General features: G+C 48.7%; 1 pseudogene; it reads left to right on the forward strand.

Moving 5' to 3' along the window:
* The first annotated feature begins 11,545 nt into the window (after positions 1 to 11,545).
* Positions 11,546 to 14,143, forward strand: LOC133282347 (olfactory receptor 5A1-like; annotated as a pseudogene).
* The last annotated feature ends 203 nt before the right edge of the window (positions 14,144 to 14,346 follow it).

Genomic DNA, 14,346 nt, shown 5'->3' on the forward strand with positions numbered 1-14,346 from the left:
AGGCTGATGGGGACCTGAGATCTTGGGAAGGGAAGGCTGTTGGGGACTGGCTGCCTGTAGCGGCAAGGAGGACATGGAGAATACAGAGCCAGGCTCCTCACCATGGTGCCTGGTGGGAGGACAAAAGGCAGTGGGGGACAGTGACAGAGGAGAGGTTCAGGCAGGACAGAAGGAAACCTTGTTCCCATCGGCTCAGGCAAGTGCTGCATCAGGTCACCCAGAGAGGCTGTGCAGTCTCTGGCCTTAAGGATTGCCAACTCAGCCTGAATCAAGCCTTGAACCACTTGCTCTGACCCTGCTCCTGGTGGGTTTGACTTGAGACCTCCTGGGGTCCCTTCCAACCCCTGTTCACTTCTGATCCTACAATGATGGGCTTATGAAGGGTCACAAAGATGCTCTAATGGATGGAGTACATCTCCAATGGAAACAGGCTGAGAGATGTTGGTCTTCAGCCTGGAGAAGAGAAGGTTTCAGGGAGACATCTTAGCAATCTTCCCGTGTTTAAGCAGGGCCTACAAAGAATCTGGAGAGGGGCTTTTTATGAGGCTGTGCAGTGACAGGACAAGGGGGAATGGCTTTAAGCTGAAAAAAGGGAGATTTAGCTTGGACATTCAGATGAAGTTGTTCCCTTTGAGAGTGGTGGGACACTGGCACAGGGTGCCCAGAGAAGCTGTGGCTGCCCCATCCCTGGCAGTGTTCAAGGCCAGGTTGGATGGAAGTCAGCTTTGCTCTGAAGCAGTGCTTTGTCCACCTCTGATGTTCACAAGGGATGACAGATGAAATCCAACTTCATTGTAAAGTCAGCAAGAAGCAAGTTCAGGGCTTTAACAAATCCTTACAAGCACGACAGAGCCCAGCAATGGAGAGCAGTTGGTGTCTGTAGGTGGAGGAGGAGTAGGTGTTCCTGGAGTGTGGCTGCAGGCCCTGGACAAACCAGAGGCTATCTGAGAACTTTCCCTCATGGGATCATGCCTCAGCGTGGCACATGGGGAATGCCCACTGCTGGGGGTGCCTGAACGCTGCTCATCATGCCCCATGAGCCCACCTTCCTGTCTCCCTCTCTTGCACTACCCAAACTTGCCTGGAATGCAGGATCCATCCCTGAGCCTGGGGAATGCAGGAATGCTCCAGGAGTCCCTGCAGGGCGACCAGCCTCTGCCCAGCTGGCTCGGGGAGGTCCCTCACAGGCTGCTCTTCCTCAGTGCCTTTGGTCCGGAGGTGGAGCATGCGAGGGGTCACAGCTCAACCTGGGCCATGGAACAGGGCGCCACGGCCACCTACGAGGAGTGGAGAGGGACCGACATTGGCACAGCAGAGAATCATGGAATCCCAGAGTGGGTTAGGGTGGAAGGGATCTTAAAGCTCATTGAAAGCACTACGACAGGTAGGGACATCTTCCACTAGAACAGGTTACTCATGTGGTCACTCCCGGAGCACCCCTGGGTGCACAGTGCCACCCCAATAACAGCACAACCCCCCCCAAACCACCTTGTCCTGCTTCTCCTATGGGATACAGAGTCAGAGCCTCAAAACAGACCCAAAACAGGACAAAAACACCCCAAAAAAAACCAGCCCAAACCCATCTTCTCCTGCTTCTCCTATGAAACTCAGGGTCAGAACCAAAAAACAGCCACACAAACAGGACAAAACCACCCCAAACCCACCCAAAACAAGACCAAAACACCCCCAAACCACCCCAAAACTATCCCAAAACCACCTTATCCTGCTTCCCCTGTGGGATACAAGGTCAGAGCCCCAAAAATGGACAAAAAAAGCCCCAAAGCACACCCAAAACCAGCCCAAAAATGCCTTCTCCTCCTTCTCCTACGGGATATAGGGTCAGAGCCCCAAAACAGCCGTAAAACAGCCCAAAAACAGGGGAAAAACAGACCAAAACATGCAAAGAAAACCACAAAAAAGGCCAAAATCACCCCAAAATCACCTTGTCCTGCTTCTTCTTTGGAATACAGGGTCAGACCCCCATAAAGACCCAAACAGGACTAAACAGCCCAAAACAACTCCCAAAACAACCCCAAAACACCCAAAAAAAACCCTAAAACCACTTTATCCTGCTTCTCCTATGGGATACAGGGTCAGACCCCCAAAACAGACCCAAAACAGGACAAAACTAACCAAAAACACCCACAAAACACCACCAAACAACACCAAAACCACCTTGTCCTGCTTCTCCTGTGGAATACAAAGTCAGAGCCCCAAAACAAACCCAATAGAGGCAAAAACCAGGCCCAAACCAACCCAAAACCCAGAAAACAGCCAAAACCACCCCAAAACCACCTTGTCCTGCTTCTCCTATGGGATACCGGGTCAGACCTCAAAAACAGGACAAAAACAGCCCACACCCACACCAAAACCAACTTCTCCTGCTTCTCCTGTAGGATATAGGGTCAGAGCCCCAAAAGAGAGGCATAAAACAGGAGAAAACCCAAAACCACCGAAAAAACCAAAACAAACCCAAACCACACCAAAAACACTTTGTCCTGCTTCTCCTAGGGGATACAGGGCCAGAGCCTCAAAACAGCCAAAAACACCCACAAAACAGGAGAAAACCAGCCCCAAACCACCTTGTCCTGCTTCTCCTGTGGGGTACAGGGTCAGAGCCCCAAAACAGCCCCAAAAGAGAACAAAACCACCCCAAAACATACCAAAAACCATGCCAAAACCACCTTCTCCTTCATCTCCTGTGGGATACAGGGTCAGAGCCCCAAAACAGACCCAAAACAGGCCAAAACCAGACCAAAACCAAAACAAAACAGCCAAAACAGCCCTTCAGAAAACCACAACCACCCCAAAAACACCTTATCCTGCTTCTCCTGTGGGATACAGGATCCATCCCTGAGCCTGGGGAATGCAGGAACCTCCTGCAGTGGAGGTGCAAAGCTTCTGTGAGACACTTGTGAGTGCGGGCAGAGAGCGGGGTGTGCGCAGCAGAGAGGGTGCTACAGGCAGGAAGCTGTCCCAGATGAGGTGCCCTGTCCCCAGAGCATGGGGTACCTTGCACCCAAGGACACCACCTTTCCTTTTGGCTCTTGCCAACAAGTTCTCAATCCAGACCATTGCCTTTTCCCACTGCTCTCTCATGGTGCTTTTTTCTCTATACTGATGGCATCACCCATTCCTCTAGAAGCCTCCTTTAGATCAGCTTGCTGAGGGGTATTCACTCCACCTGCTGAATTGACACTGTAGTAGCAGCCTACAACTAGGTGAAATGTGGCTGCAGAGATGATGGAGGTTTTCTTGCAGGCAGGAAGAGAAGGAAACCTCTGCAAAGTGCAGCTTGGAAGGTTCAGATTCAAAGTTAGGAAAGAGAAATGTCTCTCAAAAGGTGGACTTGTGGTGACTTGTGGTCACCCAGAGGGAGTCTGGCTCAGCCCATGGCTTTGTGTTTCAAGGAACAGACAGCGATGAGTGCAGAGATGGGACTGAAGGTACAGAAATGCCAGGTGAGAGCTAGGTGGGAAAGCAAGATGGGGGTCAACAGCCTGAAGGGAAAGAAGTGCAGGCATGGGCCAGTGAAGGACAGCCTGCAGCAGAGATGGCTGAGGATTCTGTCATGGCTGGAAGGTCCAAAGAACAAAAGGCCTCTGTGCCCTGGGCTATGGCAGTTGCCTCTTTCATCAGGACCTGTAAGGAGACCTTTCCTTCTCAGGATTTCAGGCTCTTCCCTAAGGGCTGCAGTCAGGGCTTGGCCTTCTCACCATCAGACACCTGCACTTTGCCTTTGTCTCCCTGTAATCACAGGCTGCAGTTACTTGCTTTAACGAGTCCCTGGGGAGGCTTTGCCAGTAACAGCCCTCAGTGGGGCCCATTAATGCTGAAGGCACTTGGGGCTTTGTTTCTGAGTTGGACTTCCTGAGAGGTTTCCTCAGCACATGAGGTTCATGGACTCAGCCCAAATACACCATGGGGCTCATTAAAACCTTTGCGTTTTGTCAAGTCTTTCAGGTTGCACAGCACCTTGGAGGTTTCTGAGTGCAGGAAGATTGCAAAGAGCAACTGATAAAATTTCTTGTCAAGTGTTTGTTTTCATATGCTTAAGTTTAGAAATTTCTGTGTTTTCTGGAATGCCCGGCACAGGGATCACAAGAACCTGCCAGGGCCCTGCCGCCTTCTGCAATGCCTGGTGAGCTTCTGTGATCCTTGCCGGAGCCAGGCAGGTCCCCTTGTGCTCAGCTCCCAGAGACAGCACCAGCAGCTGCAGTGCCCAGGGGCTGCTCCTGCCCTGCCACCTTCTCAGCACCTCTGACACCAGCAGCTCCTGCACGCAGAAGACTCCGGCTTCCACCCCAGCACCTCTTCAGGCAGAGCTGTGCTCCAAGCACATGAACAAGCCCAGTGCCTCCTCCTCACCCATCCATCCCCTGCTCCTACAGCTGGGATGGCACCAGCACAGCTCCTGACAGCTTCTCCTCCCTTCCCAGCACGCACCCACAATGTGTTTGAGGCCAACACTAAAACAGGATTGCAAAGTCAAAGAACACGGACCTGGATGCGCAGGGCAGCCCCGGGGGATGCAGCCTCCCAAGGGAGGGGTCTCCTCTACACTGGTTACTGCAGGGCTCTGGCTCCTTAAATGGCCCACGCTCACCGTGGGGGCCCCGTCACAATGGGCATCTCCACAGTGACAGCCACAGCTTTGTGATGGCTGGAGAATATGGAACTCTGTCTGGGGACAGGTGAGCAGCCAACAGAGTTTGTGGGTGAGAGATAAAGGGAGAAAAGTGATGGGGGACATTACTGTGGGGACCTGTTACAGACCGCCTGATCAAGGAGAACGTGCGGATGAAGCACTCTATAGACAGATAGGAACAGCCTCACGCTCACAGGCCCTTGTTCTCATGGGTGACTTCAACCACCCTGACATCTGCTGGAAGGAGGGTACGGCCCAGCACAAGCAATCCAGGAGGTTCCTCGATTGTGTAGAAGACAACTTCTTTCTGCAAGTAATAGAGGAGCCCACAAGGAGAGGTGCCGTGCTTGACCTTGTGCTCACCAACAGGGAAGGGCTCGTTGGAAATGTGACGCTCCAGGGCAGCCTTGGATGCAGCGATCATGAGATGCTTGAATTTGAGATCCTCAGGACTGTGAGGAGACCGTGCAGCAAGCTCACTGCCCTGGACTTCAAAAGAGCAGACTTTGGCCTCTTCAGGAACCTGCTTAGGAAGGTTCCATGGGATCCAGCCCTAGAGGGCAGAGGGGCCCAAGACTCTTGGTTGATATTCAAGGATCACCTGCTACAAGCTCAGGAGTGCTGCATCCCAACTAGAAGGAAGTGCAGCAGGAGGGTCAGGAGACCTTCTTGGATGGATAAGGAGCTCCTGGGGAAAAATCAAATGAAACAAGAGGCTTATAATAAGTGGAAGCAAGGACAAGTGGCATGGGAAGAGTACAGGGATGTTGTTTGGGAAGCTAGGGACCAGGTTAGGAAAGCTAAGGCCCAGTTAGAATTAAACCTAGCTAGAGGTATTAAAGATAACAGGAAGGGATTCTACAAGTATGTAGCAAATAAAAAACAGACTAGGGAAAAAGTAGGCCCCCTCAGGAAGCTCTTGGGAGAACTGGCTACACAGGATTTGGAGAAGGCTGAGGTTCTGAATGACTTCTTTGCCTTGGTCTTCACTGGCAAAGGCTCTGACCGCACCACCCAAGTCTTGGAAGGCAGATGCAGGGACTGTGAAAATGAAGAACTTACACCACTGTAGGAGAGGAACTGGTTCGAGACCATCTTAAAAATCTGAATGAGCGTTTGACACTGTCCCACACAACATCCTTGTCTCTAAATTGGAGAGACATCAATTTGATGGATGGACCACTCGGTGGATAAAGAACTGGCTGGATGGCTGCATGCAAAGAGTTGTGGTCAATGGCTCAATGTCCGGCTGGAGACCAGTAACGAGTGGGGTGCCTCAGGGATCGGTATTGGGACTGGTCTTGTTTAACATCTCTTTCGCTGACATGGACAGTGGGATTGAGTGCACCCTCAGCAAGTTTGCCGATGCCACCGAACTGTGTGGTTCGGTTGATACCCTGGAGGGAAGGAATGCCATCCAGAGGGACCTTGACACGCTTGTGAGGTGGGCTGATGCCAACCTCATGTAGTTTAAGCATGCCAAGTGCAAGGTCCTACACCTGGGTCGGAGCAGTCCCAGGCACAGCTACAGGTTGGGCAGAGAAGAGATTCAGAGCAGCCCAAAGAGAAGGACTTGAGGGTGTTGGTTGATGGGAAAATGAACATAGGCTGGCAGTGTGCGCTTGCAGCCCAGAAAGCAACCATATCCTGGGCTGCATCAAAAGAAGCATGACCAGCAGGTGAAAGGAGGTGATCCTGCCCCTCTACTCTGCTCTTGTGAGACCTCACCTGGAATATTGTGTGCAGTTCTGGTGTCCTCAACATAAAAAGGACATGGAACTGTTGGAACAAGTCCAGAGGAGGCCACGAGGATGCTCATGGACTGGAGCACCTCCCGTATGAAGACAGGCTGAGGAAGTTGGGGCTCTTCAGCCTGGAGAAGAGAAGGCTAGGTGGAGACCTCATAGCAGCCTTCCAGTGTCTGAAGGGGGCCTATAGGGATGCTGGAGAGGGACTCTTCATTAAGGACTGTAGTAACAGGACAAGGGGTAACGGGTAAAACTTCAACAGGGGAAGTTTAAGTTCGATATAAGAAGGAAATTCTTTCCTGTGAGGGTGGTGAGGCACTGGAATAGGTTGCCCAGGGAGGTTGTGAATGCTCCATCCCTGGCAGTGTTCAAGACCAGGTTGGACGAGGCCTTGGGTGATATGGTTTAGCATAAGGTGTCCCTGCCCACGGCAGGGGGGTTGGAACTAGATGATCTTAAGGTCCTTTCCAACCCTAATGATTCTATGATTCTATAAAACAAGCCAGGAGGTGAGAAAATCAGTTTTTTCTCAAGATAGAGATGATTCTGTGCAGTACAGTCATGCAGATCCACACATTGAGTCCAAGTCTGTTTGTGTCACATTATGTCTAATACCAGTTTTATACATTTTATTTGTATTCCTGTCACACATACGTATATTTACACACATACACACATAGTACGCATATTGGAGGTGAGGGACAAGGTCAAGAATCTTGCAAGAAAAGTGGATATTTATCAGTGACAAAAGTGAGAATTGAATAAAGCTGATTGGTGTTTCCTGTGAGGAAAAAGAGGCCTGGGATAATTCAAGGTAATCTGTTCCTACACGCTGATGGCTGAGAAGTGAAATGAAGTTTGAAGTTGCTGCTCCTCTTGGTGTCCTTCCTAGGAATATGCGATGGGGGTTCTATTTCTCATTAAATGCTCTCATTGGCTGTTGTGCAGGAACTGTGAAAGAACTTACATAAAGTCATGAGGATTAGTGGAAAATCCCATTAGTTTAGGCGTTCTCACTTGATGTATTCATGTCCTGCATGATACAAGTCTTGCATGTTGCCAGTGGTTGAACAACCTCCTCCTGCACTTCAGCAGAGGGCACTTCACCTCCTTGATCCTCAGGGTGTAGATGAATGGGTTTAGCGTTGGGGTGACCACGGTGTAAAAGACGGATCATCTCAGTGCTGTGCGTGTCAGAGCACACGAGCTTTAGCACAGGAACATCGTCACAGAAGAAGTGGTCAATGTGGTTGGGACCACAGAAAGAACCTCCAACCACGCACCATGTGCAGATGATGGCACCGAGAAAGGCAAATAGGTAGGATGATGCTACCAGCTGCCAGCAGACGCCTCTGGAGATGAAGGTCACATAAAGCAGGGGGTGGCAGATAGCAATGTGCCAGTCGTAGGCCATCATGGCCAGCAGGTGACACTCAATGGCAGCAAAGAATGCAAAGGTGAGGAACTGCATCATGCAGGCAGTGAAAGAAATGGTTTTGTCCTCTGATAACAGGTCTGCCAGCATCCTGGGGCAGATGACTGTAGAACAGCAGATGTCAGTGAAGGCAAAATGGGAGAGGAAGAAGTATATGGGGGTATGGAGGCTGGGAGACACCCGAACCAAGATGATAATGCCAAAGTTCCCCTCCAAAGCGACAACGTAAATCAGGAGAAACAAGACAAAAGGAGGGGTCTGCGCACATGGTCTGTCTGTAATTCCCAAGAAGACAAATTTAGTCTGCGTGTGATTTCCTCTCATGACCAGGTGTTACCTACCAAGGCAAAAGGAAGGAAAACATCAAAATCATTGCAAACAGAAATTCACTTTTGGACCATACTTAGCTACAATCGATCACCAGTTTAACTGCCATGTTTTGGCATTTTGGTGTTTTGTATTGTATTTTGTAAACCCAAATTATATGATTTTGTTCTTCATTTGAGGTACTTAGAAAAAAACAGAGAGTGCGATGAAGCAAAAAATGCCATTTTCATTCTTCTATGCTGAGAAACATAAACTATGGATTTATTCAAGCACCTGATTTTTCAGGTTTGAGTGAAGAATCAGATCTTTATTCACTTTCAGATTGGAGGCAGTTTGTGTCAGAAGACAGCTTAGAGGAAACTCATAGGAGCTCAAGTAAACCTTGAGCAAGAGAAAGTCACATTCCCATTGAAATCGTAGCTTACACATTAATGACCTCCAGATATTTTCCCTTGGCTTTTAATTCTAATGCCAGTCTTAAAATCGCATATATCAAAGTGTTATCTATAATTAAAAAAGTATAAAATTCACATTGCTAAAGTCATGATTTCTACCTTTCTGAGTTCCAGCATGCTGAAGCATCCTAAACCTATGGGCATTATGTTGCTTGCCTTAGAAAAGAGTTGGTGTTATAAGAGGCTGATTCCAAAGGCTGATTTGTTAGTGACCATATTCTGTTGACAACCTGAAATGCTGCATTTCTTTATGACAAAATAAGATTCATCCTCATTTAACTCTTGGGTAGTTCAGTGAATCTTGCTTTAGCTGCCGATGTAAAAGAAACACAGCCTGCATCAGACATTGCTCCCTCTTCTTATAAAGAAAACCCACATTGGTAAGGCTGTTTTCTGACACAGCTTTTCCAAAGAGGAAGTGAGAACATGCAGACACAAGCCCACTGCCTAAATTCAGGTGAGGCTCTGCTTTGTGTTGGTGTTACCTCCTGTGACTTCCTTCTGCCACCGACTGATAGGAGCCAAGGGTTTATCCCCAGTGCAGCAGAGAACATCTATGTGCCGCATCAGCTCTGTTAAGCCCCTGATGTGAAGAGAGGTGAGCTCCTGCCAGACTCCAAGAGCCCAGCTTGTGGTGCTGGGGCTGTAAATACAGTTGCATGTGCTCTCCTGGGAGGAAGCCTCCACGGCTGCTCATGCTTTCCCAGAGGAAAACAAAGAGAAGGAAAAAGCAAAGGGTGTGAAATCACCTCTGAAAGGCATTGTGGTGCTTGGGCACCTGAGAGTCATGGAGTGCATGAGGTGTCCCTGAGCACAGCTACACAGCAGCACCAGTGATGAGAAGCTCTTGGGATGCTTCTGGCATATTTATGCACCATGCCAAGCATTCTGCCTGTTGTTGCCAACAGAATAAGAATGGGTTTAGAGACATTTCAGATCTTGTAGAGGGTCCCTAAATGCGACAGGAACCACAAGTGACTCCTTCTCTGGAGCTGCTGATATCCCTCTGTGAACACTTGAGTGCCCATTTTTCCAGCCCCAGTGGGATTATCCACATATAGTGCCTGGATGGCCAACACCTGAGCTGGTGCCTTAGGGCTTCCACTCTATTGAAGGATGAGAAATGGGCATTTGAGGCAGTGATGAATTGTCCCAGGGTGAGCTAATAGGCCTTTATCCCCCTGAGCAGCCTCAGCTGGGGCGTCATCCCCACCCTCCACCCATTTGCCCCCCACCTCTATTTAAGCTCAGCCCAGGGAAGTTGGGCTATTTTTGAGTTTTTGTTTTAGCAGGAGTTGTGCACATCTATGGAATCCTTTGATGGTGACCAAAGCTTGCTCATGTATCTTCCTAGCGATTGCTGAACCTGACTGTGATCGGGGGATTGATTTGACCTGTGTTGGCTTGGTTTGGCTTGGTCTTGGACCTGCCTCATAATCCCTTACTTGCTTGACACCCTGGAATCTTGGCTGACCTTGGCCCAGGTCTCTGTTCCTGCCCTACTGCTCCTGCTCAGATACTGTGGGATGGGTCCTGCACCCCATGGTGTTCTCTTTTGGTTCTGTTTAGACAGATTTAGAAGACAAACCCCTGTGGCAGTCTCCAGGCTCCTGCAGACTAGAATCTGTCACCCTCTGCACCCAACAGCCCAGCCAGTGCTCACTGTTCTGCCAGTCCCTCTCCACCCAGATTCTATCCGTACATGGGCAACTTAGGAGATAGTCTGTTCAGTGAGGGAAATTAGAGTGAGAAATCGAACATTACATTCAAGTGTTATTTTCTGGTCTGATTTCAAAGGCCTCTGTCCTTCCTAACTTTTCATCATTTAATTGCATTGATTGTGGCTCCTTTGTTGACCACAAGTAGAAGACACTTTTCCCCCGACCTAAGTCACCATCAACAGGCTTACTTTGTAAGTGACATAGACAATTTAGTTTTCCCTGGTGTGCTTTAGGATGATCTGGTCATGGACATGGCATGTGGGTGCTCATTTCCAGATTATTTCCTTTTACCTCACCATTTAAGTAAATAGGACTTCAGATGAATGTAACACCCCTTAATATGAATGGGATGAGCCCTTGATGTGCCCAAATTCTCCTTACCACTGGATGGTCTCAGCACAGTTCATCATTCTCAGTTATGAATTCCATTGCTTACAATTCCCTTCTTTGAAGTGAAATCTCTTGTGAAGCTGCAGCCTGGGGAGGGATTCCCCCTCATATTCAAAGGTGAATGAGGCCAGGAGCAACCTGATGTTACCATGAAGACCACAGGACATAGTTATTGTTCAGAAAGGACATCTAGGAGGTCACTGTTCTTATGCTGAATGTTGTAACAGGTTAGACATCTTTGTGACAATAATTAGAAGAGATATTCCATCAGCCTGTGTGCATAGAATCACAGAATCAAAGAATAGTTAGGGTTGGAAACCACCTTAAGATCATCAAGTTCCAACCCCCCTGCCGTGGGCAGGGACACCTCACATTAAACCATGTCATCCAAGGCCTCATCCAACCTGGTCTTGAACACTGCCAGGGATGGAGCAATCACAACCTCCCTGGGCACCCTATTCCAGTGCCTCACCACACTAACAGGAAAGAATTTCCTCCTTAGATCCAATCTAAAGCTAAGCCTTTATTAGTAGTTTAGGCTGTTGTGACTCATGGGTTCTCATTCAGGGGCCAGCAATATACAACCAAGGTTCACATGTCTTAGAGCCCTGAACTGTAGCCAAAACTGTGACAAACACTTATTCTTTAAGTGTTTGTGTCTGTTGCCTTTAAAGACCTGCAGGGAGAGATACAAAGGCAACACATTGGTGCAAGTGAAGAACTTCATCTGATGAAAATAGGCTGGAAGCTCTTGGAGATTCAGGAGAGACATTCTTGTTTGGAATCTAGGAAGATGCCTTCAAGAGATAATCCCCTCGATTTGCTGTGCAGATATCCAGTGTCATCTAATGTGGAAGAGAATTTACAGCTGTAAGAGGTGACCCCCTTCCACAGGTATGTGAGACCATACCATGAAAGGTCCATGTTAGCCCTGCTCTGGTAGAAATCACTGCAGCAACTGGGGAGGCTGCTCAGAATTGTGCCAGGTAAAGATTTGCTCCTCTGTGTTGGTTTTAAAGAGATGAAATATTCCTGCTGGGATGTACTTATAGAATCCCAGCCTGCTTTGGGTTGGAAGGGAGTTTAAAGCTCATCCAGCTCCTACCCCTGCCACGGGCAGGGACACCTTCCACTAGAGCAGCTTGCTCCACGCCCCTGTGTCCAACCTGGCCTTGAACACTGCCAGGGATGGGGCAGCCACAGCTTCTCTGGGCACCCTGTGCCAGCGTCTCAGCAACCTCAGAGAGAAGAGCTTGTGCCTAAGAGCTCATCTCAGTCTCCCCTCTGGCAGGTTCAAGCCATTCTCCTTGGCCTGTCCCTACAGGCCCCTGTCCAAAGCCCTTCTCCATCTTTCTTGCAGCCCATTTAGCCACTGGTGCTTATCATGGTGCTTATGGTATGTTTAAGGAACCTTGCAAAATAAGAGACGAGAAAACTCACAAGGACAGATGAACCTAACCACTGGCCCTGAAATAGTGATATTCACTTTAAAATGTAAAGAATATTTCTACAAAGAAATATTCTGTTGATGGAGAATGGATCTTCGCTGAGTCTTCTGGTCCTGACACTCATCTGGAGGGGTAAGATTTTAATTCTCATCTTTAATCCTGTAAAGATTTAATTGTTTTATTCCGAACCTTCATGTTATCAGGGACAGAAACCTGTAATTCACACTTTCATGAGGGTGAGCAGCTTAACTTAATGCCTAATTTAGACAACCAGAGTTGAGTGAGTTTGCCTTAGCAGAGTTCAATGGTGTCATCATGGTGTTGACTCCTCTTATTTGTATATTCTCTCAATTGTACCAAGGGAATAACATCTTCAGACCCATGTGATCTCCTGGCTTCACCTCCCCAAGGTTTCCAAGACTGTAATATTAAATTCTTCATGTCCTGAATGAGTTTTAGGGTCATACAGCACCCCTTCCCTTCTCCTTCCTTAATTCCCAGCAAATTAAAGGCTCTTTTTCCTTCATCTCAATGACTTTTCCAAAACCACCAAAGGAAAGCTACTGTGCTTTTAGTCTTATATGAGTTATAGCCAGAAGCTGCTTCCAAAATCAGAGCTGTCTTCAGAGAAACTTGATCACAGGGGATCAAGGGCAGAGCTGGTGGCTTGGTTTGTGTCACATCGATCCCTCTCCGCTGCTGTAGCCATTGGTCTCATCAAACTGTAGGTACCAAAATGGAATTGAGTGATACAAATGGATCTGCTCAGAGGTGTTTGGGGAAGCTGGGATGCTCTCACTTCAGAAGGGGCCTCCTCTTTCCTTGGGCTGTGTAAGAGGGCAAGCTTGGAGCAGATGGCCACAGAGCAGTCCATTCCACTGTAGCTCCCTGGAAATGAATAGTGGGGATGCCCTCGGTGCACAGGGTGCTAATTGTCAAGTTATCCCATTCCAGTTCAAATAAAGGCATGGTTAACACTGTCCTGTATTTTCCAGACTTTTTTCCTTCCTTGCCAGATACAAAAGCCCTGAATGGCAGAGCAGAATCTCACCTCAGCAGCAGAGTTCATTCTCAAGGGTCTCAGTGACCAAGTGGAGATGAAGGCAGCCCTTTTTGTGCTGTTGCTGCTCATCTACACTGTCACCCTTCTGGGCAACGCAGGGATAATTGTAGCCATCCAAGGTCACCCACAGCTCCACACATCCATGTACTTCTTCCTGGGAAGCCTCTCCATTGTTCACATCTGCTTCTCCTCTGTGGTAGCCCCCAGGACTTTGGTCAACTTCCTATGGGAGAAGAAGACCATTTCCTTTGCTGGCTGTATGGGTCAAGCGTTCTTCTGCATCGTCTTTGTGACAACTGAGTTTTTCCTGCTGGCTGTCATGGCCTATGACCGGTACGTGGCCATCTGCAACCCCCTTGCTCTACTCCTCTGTCATGACTCAGAGGTTATGTGTGGGACTGGTGGTAGTGTGCTATATTGGGGGTGTCCTGAACTCCATCATTCAGATGACCTTCATCATCAGGCTGCCCTTCTGCAGCTCCAATGTCATCAACCACTTCTTCTGTGATGTTCCTCCTCTCCTGGCTCTGTCCTGTGCCAGCACGTACATCAATGAGATGATCCTCTTCTCCTTGGCTGGTGTCATTGAGCTCAGCACCATCTCTGCCATTCTGGTCTCCTACCTCTTCATCTTCTTTGCCATCCTGAGTGTCCGTTCTGCTGAGGGCAGGAAAAAAGCCTTTTCCACCTGCATGTCCCACCTGATTGTGGTGACCATGTTGTATGGAACAACCATCTTCATGTATTTACGCCCTAGCTCTAGTTACTTCCTGAACACTGACAAAGTGGTCTCTGTTTTCTACACGGTGGTGATCCCCATGCTCAACCCCCTCATCTAGAGCTTGAGGAACAAAGAGATGAAGGATGCTCTGTGGAGAACTGCAGAAAGAATCACAGTCAGGCTCTGAAAACTCTGATCCAGGGATGTGGGTAACATGAGGATTTGTCCCTGAGGCTGTGGAGCCTCCACCCATGGACATGTTCAGAAGCTGCCTGAATGAGGCCAGGAGCAACCTGATGTGACCATGACTAGTCACTGATGTGACTATGACCAGCAGGACACAGTTATTGATCAGAAAGGACATCTAGGAGGTCTCTGTTCCTATGACTG

This window comes from Pezoporus flaviventris, unplaced genomic scaffold (genome assembly GCF_033815535.1).
Source record: "Pezoporus flaviventris isolate CSIRO_AGI_PZ_B2104156 unplaced genomic scaffold, CSIRO_AGI_Pfla_v1 ptg000116l, whole genome shotgun sequence".
Classification (NCBI taxonomy): domain Eukaryota; kingdom Metazoa; phylum Chordata; class Aves; order Psittaciformes; family Psittacidae; genus Pezoporus; species Pezoporus flaviventris.